Below are 9,437 nucleotides of genomic sequence, written 5' to 3'. Positions count from 1 at the left end.
CTAAAAGTCTTGATCTGCTAGACAATAATATCATGTTGGATTGTCTGTGCTATCGTCGTATGTGAAGTTAAGAAGTTTCGCTATGTATGTGTTGCTGAAACATGTCCTGAGGTTGAAAACACCCACAAGCAGCATTTAAGGTATGACAGTAAAAAGGACAAACAATGTTAATGGCTTATTGAGGAAATGCAACACAAGCACAACGATTACCAGGAACTGGGTACAATAGAAACCTCTCAGAGATAGCACTACGCAATGGGAACTGTTTGACCCAGGTCATTGCAAAAGAGCTTTCCAGCACGTGGTGAGAAGATATAAAAGGGGGAAATGACATTATGGGGAGACCTCTCACTCCCTAAAACATGCGTGGAAACACCTGAGGAACGAAGACTGAACAAAGAAGGATCTTTAGCCTGTGTATGAAAACCTGGGAAATCCAAGGCATCTTGTGCCTTAAGAATCTGCCAGCCTGTTTATTACTCAGGGAAAGAATTTGCTAATTTTTATCCTATTTATCTAGTGTGTTAAGATCAGTTTGCGGTTTTTGTTTATTTACTAAGGTAATCTGCTTTGATCTGTTAGCTATCCCTTATATCACTTAAAATCAACCTCTTGTACTTAACAAACTTGTTTTTGTTTTAAACCCAGTTTGTGTAATTCATAGCTGGGGGGGGGGGGGCGGGAAGCTGTGCATCTCTCTCTCCACATTGAGGGAGAGGGCGAATGTCAATGAGCTCACGCTGTGCAGTTCTCTGTGCAGCGCAAGACAATACAATTTAGGGTTTATGCTCCAGAGGGGGAGTGCACTTGAATGCTGGGCAATCCGCTAGCTGAGCTCTCCCATGCAGAGCTGATCTCAGCATCTGTGTGAAGATAGCTGCAGCTGGGTGTGTCTCTATTTGTGTGTGCACTGGAAGGGTGCTTGAGAGCCTGTCACAGCAGCATAGAGTAAAGGGAAACCAGACTGGTGGGACAGGCAGACTCAGTGGTATCCCAGTTCCAAGTGGCACTCTGGGGGTAACCCATCACAGCTTGGTTGAGTTATCATGCAGCCACCCAAGCCTGCCCCCTTGGCATGGAAGTATTTTATTTTTTGTTTGTATAACAGCAACACCTACAGGCCACAACTGAGATCAGAATATTATTGTGCCAGGTGCTGCACATATACACAGTCAGACACAATCCCTGGCCCAAATTGCTTACAATCAAAGTATGCAAGAGGGTGGGACTGGAGTCAGAGTCACTTAGAATGAAGTGACCGATGGACCTTAGGTCAGTGGCAGCATCAGGAACAGAACCCAAAATTCCTGAATCCACATTCAGTGCTCTATCCATTTGTCATAGCATTCCTTCTAGATCTGAACCTTAGAGTTCAGAAAATGAGATACTAGCATAAATCCTCTAAGCTTAATTACCAGCTTAGATCTGATAGCACTGCCACCATCCAAAAATATAGTGTTTTGGGGCACTCTGACCTCCCCAACCTTCCCTGGGGACCCCAAGAACCCAAATCCCTTGGGTCCTTAAAACAAGGAGAAATAAACCATTCCCCCTTCTTTCCCCCTCCCAGACTTTCCCTCCCTGGGCTATCCTGAGAGACTACTGATCCAAACTCTTTAAATCACAATACAGAGAAGCATGTCCCTTCCCTTCCACAAAGAGGCAAACAGATTCAAGGAAAACAGAGAGAAATTCTACCTCTCCCCCCTCCCGTCTCCCCCACCAGTCCTGGTGAGTTATCCCAATCCCCTGGGATAAAACAAGGGAAACAAGAAAAAAATCAATCAGGTTCTCTAAGAAGAAATCTTTTAATAAAAGAAAGGAAAAGTAAAGAATTATCTCTGTCACTTCAAGATGTAAATATTACAGGGTCCTATAGCTTACAGACACCAGAAAGAAACTTTCCCCCCAGTACCAATACAAATCAAAATATTCCCAGTAACTACACATATAAAAGTTAACCAGCCAGATCCACAATTGCAAATAGAGTAAAACAATCAAAAACCCTAACCGCCTGTTTTTACTCACTATTTGAACAGAAACTTGGAGAGCCTGTAGTGATGTCTGGTCCCTCTCAGACCCCCCGAGAGAAGAACACACAACAGACAAAGAACTCACACAAAAGCTTCCCTCCACCCAAATGTAAAAGTATCTTGTCTCCTGATTGGTCCCTGCTTGTAACCCTTTACAGGTAGAGGAGACATTAACCCTTAACAATCTGTTTATAACACCACTAGAGCACACCACCTTACCCTGCTGCCATCTAGCAATTTTCTGTTGCTATATATATCATAATAAGGATCTGGAGTGATGCGAGGGGACACACTAACCAGCATGTTCCCCACAAGTCAGAATGAAGGATACGGCTTTTCTGTAGCTGTCTACTTTTGTCAGCTAGGGTTGACTTTTCAAGGAGCCATAGCTGGCCCGAGGGACATCCATTCCAGAGCTGTGCCTGGCTCAGAGTCCCATCATGCTGCCAATTCTCTCGTCCACCAACCCCAGACTAACAACACCCAGGGAGTCTGCTTGGGAGCAGTCGTGCAATAACAATGCACTCTTGAAGGGCATGACTCTCCCCCTTCCATGAGGAGGACCAGAAGCCACACCACCAGGCTCACAGGTCTCCAGAAACAATCCGCTTGCTCAGCAGCTGGCTTCTCCAGCTGTGAGTGGCTGACAAGCCTGCAGATATTGGTGGCTTGGTCAAGTCCCCAACCATGCAACAATCCCTCAATTTGCAAAGTTGCGCTAAGATAAAGCGAAAGCAGCTGCCTCACCCTGAATCCCTGCGTTCTTAGTCCCACACCCCTTCACCACAGCAGCTTTTTAAAAGGCAATTGCTTGTAACACCTGGCCCTGGCAGACACCCTATGTCACTGTGCACACGATTAGGGCCCTTTAATCCTGCTATTATTGACACAACAGACCTATCAAGTTACTCTATATTTAGAAGGAAAAAACCGACCAACTGCCTCTGTCACATTGGGCCATAGCTGCTTGAAGCCATTATGGTCCATTATATGAAGCTGTTACAGTCTATTGAGTAAATCTACAGATTAAAGCTCCCTACATATAGAGTAATAAAGCAGGGTGTCAATTTATCAACAGATAGTTAATCAACTCTCCAAATCCTTTGGCCACTACTGTGTGCATTCTAGGGGTTGCTTACATGTGAAAATTTATCTGGAATAAGGGAGGATGGGACTTCAAAACAAGGCATTCTAATTCTGGAATAAGAGTGTCCCCACCTGAAGTTAAATAAGAATAGGTCATCAGAAATAGCTACTCTAGAATAATGCCCCATGCAGAGAAGCCCAGAATCTGACAACTTGGACAAAGTCATTGCATAAATTAAAATTAGTAGCTTCCCAGCGCTAGCTTTATTCAATGGATCTACTTGGGTGCTTGAATGTCTGGACGTGCTTAAGTTGTTTGCTGGACCGGGGACCAAGATGTCCTTGAACTTTCAGTTGCAAAGCCTATTCTTTCTTCATTCCCAGCTATTTGTCAAATGCTGAGTAGCTTCGTGGTGCACTCTCAATCTACCTGAAGGCTGTTATCCCCAAGTGAGCTGGATTTTAATGGTGGGTAAAGCAAACCCAGTACTGCCTCTTGTCAGTGCATTCAGGTTCCATTTAGATTATTATCTTTACTTTTTATTGATACATTTTGACCAGCTGCTATACAAAAACTAGCGTCCAGCATGACTGGAGAAAAAGAAAATGTGTGTATCCCCCCCGGCCCCCACACAAATGTTTGTTAAGATGAAGCTGAGTATCGGTGAACTGAGTTCTGGATATGAACTCCCCCATCTCTAGCCAAAACTGTAGCAACATGGTTCCCAACCCAAAACACAGATTACAGTGCACACAGATTTAGCTCAGCACTTAATGAATTTAAGACAGGCCCCTCCCTTGAGTTGCTTACAGTAGAAATAAGCAATTTACCAGCCAAAAGTCCAGCAGAAGAGTTTGCAACACAAGGTGTGTTTTAACACTTAACTACATAACTAAATTTTGACCCGAAACAAAAGGAGTGAAATCGTGGTCCCACTGAAACCAACGGCAAAATCTCCATTGACTTCAGAGGGGCAGACTTTTACCTATGAATTTGAGTATGACCATTCAGCGGTTTAGCAGCATATTATCATTCAGCAAGTGCACTGACAACGCTTGAATATACTGTCCTATGCCCAAGTGCAGCGATGCGGACTCACCCCTGCGGCACCTCCTGCTGGTCATCCATGGGAATTAGCTTCCAGCATCCTGGAGCGCCCCCTGCAGGCTGGTGATCTGCCTTACCGCTGGCCCCCACGTCCCTCCCAGGACCCGGTGCCCCTTTCTCCAGGTTGCTGTCCCCCTGGCAGTACCCCCACACTCGGTCTCCCCACCCAGGGGAACCCCCACCCACTATCCCCACTTCTACTCAGCCTTGGCTACTGCCAATCATCACTTAGCCCCCATTCACTAGGGCAGACTGCCGTGTATCAGCCACTCATTACAGGCAAAGGGGGTTTGGACCTGCTGCCTTGGCCTACCCGTAGGCTGCCCCTTTGTAATCCCAGTACCCAGTTGGCCTTACCCTAGGCCTGCAGCCTGGGGGGTTTCCAGGCCAGAGCTCCCCAGCTTCTCTTGCCTTCCCCCAGCCCTGCGCCACCTTAGGTACCCAGGTACACTCCCTAGCAACCAGGCCCTTCTCCCTCTAAAGGCAGAGAGATAGTCTTTGCTCCTGGCTTTCCTGGCCTTTATAGTGCCAGCTGGGTCTGTTTGGGGCATGGCCACAGCTGAGGCTGTTTTCCCCCAATCAGCCCAGCTTTTCCCCTGCCACAGACCTCTTGAAGGGCTGTTTTAAGCCCTTCCGAGTAGAAGTGGGTGACCACCGCGCTACACCAACCCTTCTTGTTTCCATACAGGCGTGAGTGGTAATGTGTAAATGTTAAGTTTTGTAATTAGATGCTGTAACAAGACATTGTCTGAAAAATATATGGGAAATTGTGTGAATAAAAGTGCTTCTTTTGTTGGCTGTGTGTTGTCAGTCTGGAAGATCTAGTGTAAATGCTAACTTTTTAACATGCATAACCACAGACAGATAAAATCCCGTAATTCAGCTACCCTCCTACGGGAATTCCAGTGCTGCAGAGAAATATAAGCTAATCAGAATGCTGATCATTTTCATAGTACCCAGGAAAGGGAACCATTTTAAAAGACATTTTTAATTTTAAATGATTTTAGAGATGTTTAGAATTGGAAAGATATTTCCTACCAGGTGAAAACCACTTTAATTCTGAACCTAAGCGCTCAAAATTGATTCAATTTAATTTTGAGCCTAGGCAATTAGTTATAGCCACTTGACAATACCCCTTTAATGTTTAGCCAAAGAACATACAAAATACTGTACTCCAGCTGACCTGCTGAATGTTTGCTTCTTGCTTACAGGAGTCCAAAAGCTTGGAATAACGGATATCCATGAAAGTTCACTCCTTAATGTTTTAATTACACCCAAAGAACTCATTCCATTAGAATTCCAGTGCAAATTTTAGTTGCTGCACATTCCACCCGATGCAGCTTTCCAGTACCAATGACACACATGCTCTCTTTTTCTCCGTTAGTGTCATATTTTAGTTTTAGTGGAAATTTTCCAGTCGAAGGGCTCTATAACGTCTTCCTGCTGAATTTCTGGCACACTGAGCATCAGTGCTTGTTCCTACTTTGAAATTAATTGCAAACATGAAACAAATCATGCTGTTAAAACATACATTAAAAACAAATTATGCTCTCGCACTAGGTAATATACGGCTCGGGCAGGCAATTGATAAACTCAGACATCTTACAAATAATTGGAGGGAGACAAAGCTGAGACTTTCTCTCTCTCTCTATGGGGAAGCATTTATCACATGCTTCTTCCCATTCTCTGCCCTAGAAGCTGTGTTTGCACTAGAGGATTCATCGATTCCAAGGCCAGAAAGGACCTGTGGTCATCTACTCAGCCCTCCTCTACAACACAAGCCACAGACCTCCCCCCAAATAACTCCTAGAGCCTCTTTTTTAGCAAAACAAACTGAACCTATTCCAGCCAGGCTGTTGGGATTTAAGCTTGTTGTCTCCACACTATGTACTGCACTCTCTATGCCTACCCTGCAGTTCCTGGTTGAGACCCCAGAAGCAGTGGCTCCTGGGAGATTTCACAAAGCTGCTGTGAGATTCAGAGGGATTGTGAGAGAAGAAGTCAAACTCCCATGATTCCTTATGGGAACTACTTTGAGTCCTGGGAGCTGAGAACATTTCTGAGGTACCACTGGTCAAAACAGATGCCAAGATGAACTTTCTGCTCTTTCTCCTGGATTCCAATGGAGTTAAGTCAACAGAGAATATGGCCCTTAACTATTTTCTACTGTTTATTTTTTCATATATTCATATTCTTCCTAACTGAAAGATGGTTACTCTACATGCCGGGCAGCAATAGCACAGATGTTCTTAAACCTTCAATCATCATCAAATCAGGCCTCTATACACCATTTTTTTTTTAGGAAATCCATTTCGACTTGGTGCACTGTGGGCTGAGATGCTCCTTTGTTTGCATTCAACACAGTAGCTCTTGAACACTCTGTGACACTGCTCCCCTTATTGTTCACAGGGATATTATGACAATATGATTCTGGCATAACGATGATGTATTTTATACAAGATGGGTCATGTAGGACATCATTAGAAAGGATAATCATATTGAGTAAATTATAACCTATCTGTATGCCTGTATCATTTTTGTATCTGAAGTTAGGAATAAATACAGACTATATCTGTATTATAAATATGATTACACCTGGGGAATGCCCACTAGGCAGAATACAATCAGTCTAGATGGCTGGCTTGGAAGGGCCATTAGAGAAAACAATAGGCCTTAGAAGAAGTTTATCTCCCACTGAGAATGCTACAAACAGCATCCAAGTTATGGCTGCTATGACACTACAGGGGCATGTGACTAGATCACCTGGTACTGGACTCTCCATCTTGGAATACCAGTGTTTTTCCACTGACTGATGTGGGAACTAAGGTTGGCGAGAAAGGGTTCCTGCCATATGCAAAAGCTATTTAAGGCAGGAGAGTGACGTCATCATGGTTCTTCACAGACTCCACGTCCAAAGGAGACTCTTGGAAACACCTGAGGAACAAGTTCAGAAGTGGGGTGAAGTGCTCGACCCAGGCTAGAGGGGTTTCTAAGCCTGTGAGAGGAATACCCGGGTTTTTTAAGTTGCAAGCAAGGGCAGCTGTCCCCTTAAGAATCCCTACAACTGTCTTAAATAATCATTTATAGGCCCCTACCAAATTCATGGCCATGAAAAACACATCACAGACCATGAAATCTGGTCTCCACAGTGAAATCTGGTCTTGTGTGTTCTTTTACCCCGGAGAGACCAGCATTTCTCAAACTGGGGGCCCTGACCCAAGAGGGACCGGCGGGGGGGGGGGAGTCGCAAGGCTATTTTTGGGAGGGGGTTGTGGTATTGCCAGCCATACTTCTGCGCTGTCTTCAGAGCTGGGCGGCTGGAGAGTGGCGGCCAGGTGCCCTGCTCTGAAGGCGGCGCCCCACCAGCAGCAGCACAGGTTTAAGCCTGACAATACTATACTATGGCACCCTTGCTTCTGCACTGCTGCCTTCAGAGCTGGGTGGCCGGAGAGTGGTGGTTGCTGACTGAGGGCCCAGCTCTGCAGGCAGCAACACAGAAGTAAGGGTGGCAATACCATACCAGGCCATCCTTACTTCTGCACTGCTGCTGGTGGCGGCTCTGCCTTCAGAGATGGGCTTCCTGCCAGCAGTCACTGCTCTTCAGCTGCTGAGCTCTGAAGGCAGCGCCACCACCAGCAGCAGCGCAGAAGTAAGGGTAGCAGTACCACAACCCCCCCGCAACGATAACCTTGCTACTCCCTCAAAACTCCTTTTCGGGTCAGGATCCCTACAATTACAACACTATGAAGTTTCAGATTTAAATAGCTGAAAATCATGAAATTTATGATTTTTTAAAAATCCTATGAGCATGAAATCAACCAAAAGGGACCGTGAATTTGGTAGGATCCTAATCATTTATGGTAAGAATTTGCTACTCATCTACTAAAGAGATCGGATCTCAAGCTCAGATTGCATTTTTGTTTATTTGCTAGGGAATCTGCTTTGATCGGGTTGCTATCCCTTATAATCACTTAAAATCTCTCTTATGTAGTGTGATGGGGCAAGGCCAGATGGCTACAGTAAAGTACTGAGCAACAGGTATGTTAGCCTATTGGCATCCCNTAGACAGACAGAAACACATTAGAGAGACACAGGAGAAAGGAAGTGTGGTCTAGAGGTTATCGCACTCGCCTAAGACTTGAAAGGTCTGAGTTTAAATTCCGCCTCCACTGCAGACTTCCTATGTGACCTTGAGCAAATCTCGTAGGGCCAGATTTTTTAAAGGGATTTCAGTTCCTAATTCTCATTGAAATAATGGGATTTATGTGGCTTAAATACCTTTACAAAATCTGGGTATAGTCTCCCTTTCCCTCTGTTTGTCAATTGTAACATGGATGTAAGAGAAGGAGTCTTCTGTAAGCAAGACACAAGTAGTAATTCTTCTGCCCTACTCCACACTAATTAGGCCTCAACTGGAGTATTGTGTCCAGTTCTGGGCACTGCTTTTCAGGAAAGATGTGGACAAATTGCAGAAAGTCCAGATAAGATCAACAAAAACGCTAGTGCCATGTTTCTGTGTGGCTTCCAGAAACAGCAGCACATTCCCAATCCGGCTTCTATGCCTAGGGAAAGCCAGGAGGCTCCACACACACTGCCTATGCCACAAGCACTGCCCCTGCAGTTCCCATTGGCTGGGAACACAGCCATTGGGAGCTTCAGGGGTGGTGCCTGCAGACACTTTGCCCACCCCTGGTCTAAGGCCACAGAATGTTTGCAGTTATCTGGCCCCTCCATCACTCCCTTGTTATATCTTCAAACAAGCCCCTTCATGCTTTCTCCCATTCTGACCCAAACTCGGGAGGAGGTCCCTGGAAACATGAGCAAAACAACCTCCTCATCCCAGGAACTGTTTGACGCTTTAATTATTCCCTGTCCAGCAGGCTAGCCATCTCCTTATGAACTTGCTGCTGCATTGTATCAGTTCTGTGGTATGCTTTGCTGGATGCAGGTTGTGATCCCACAGTGTTCATCTTTGGCAACTTTTGTGAGCCGAGCCTGGCCTGCTTGGTAATACCTGCAAGTGAAGTTGCAGCACAGCCATGACCTCTGTCTTTTCAGTTAGAGTGACCTCTTCACACACCTCGATGCTCGAGTGGGATATTCCTATGGCATTCAGGCCTCAGATCAGTAAAAGGGGCTGTCTTACAATCCTCTGCACAGAATATCATCTTGACAATGGCTTTATGATTGTGAAGTACTTTTAACCTGTT

The sequence above is a fragment of the Chelonoidis abingdonii genome, chromosome 8, assembly GCF_003597395.2.
Source record: "Chelonoidis abingdonii isolate Lonesome George chromosome 8, CheloAbing_2.0, whole genome shotgun sequence".
In the NCBI taxonomy this organism is placed as follows: Eukaryota; Metazoa; Chordata; order Testudines; family Testudinidae; genus Chelonoidis; species Chelonoidis abingdonii.
Note: the sequence above shows the minus strand (reverse complement) of the source record.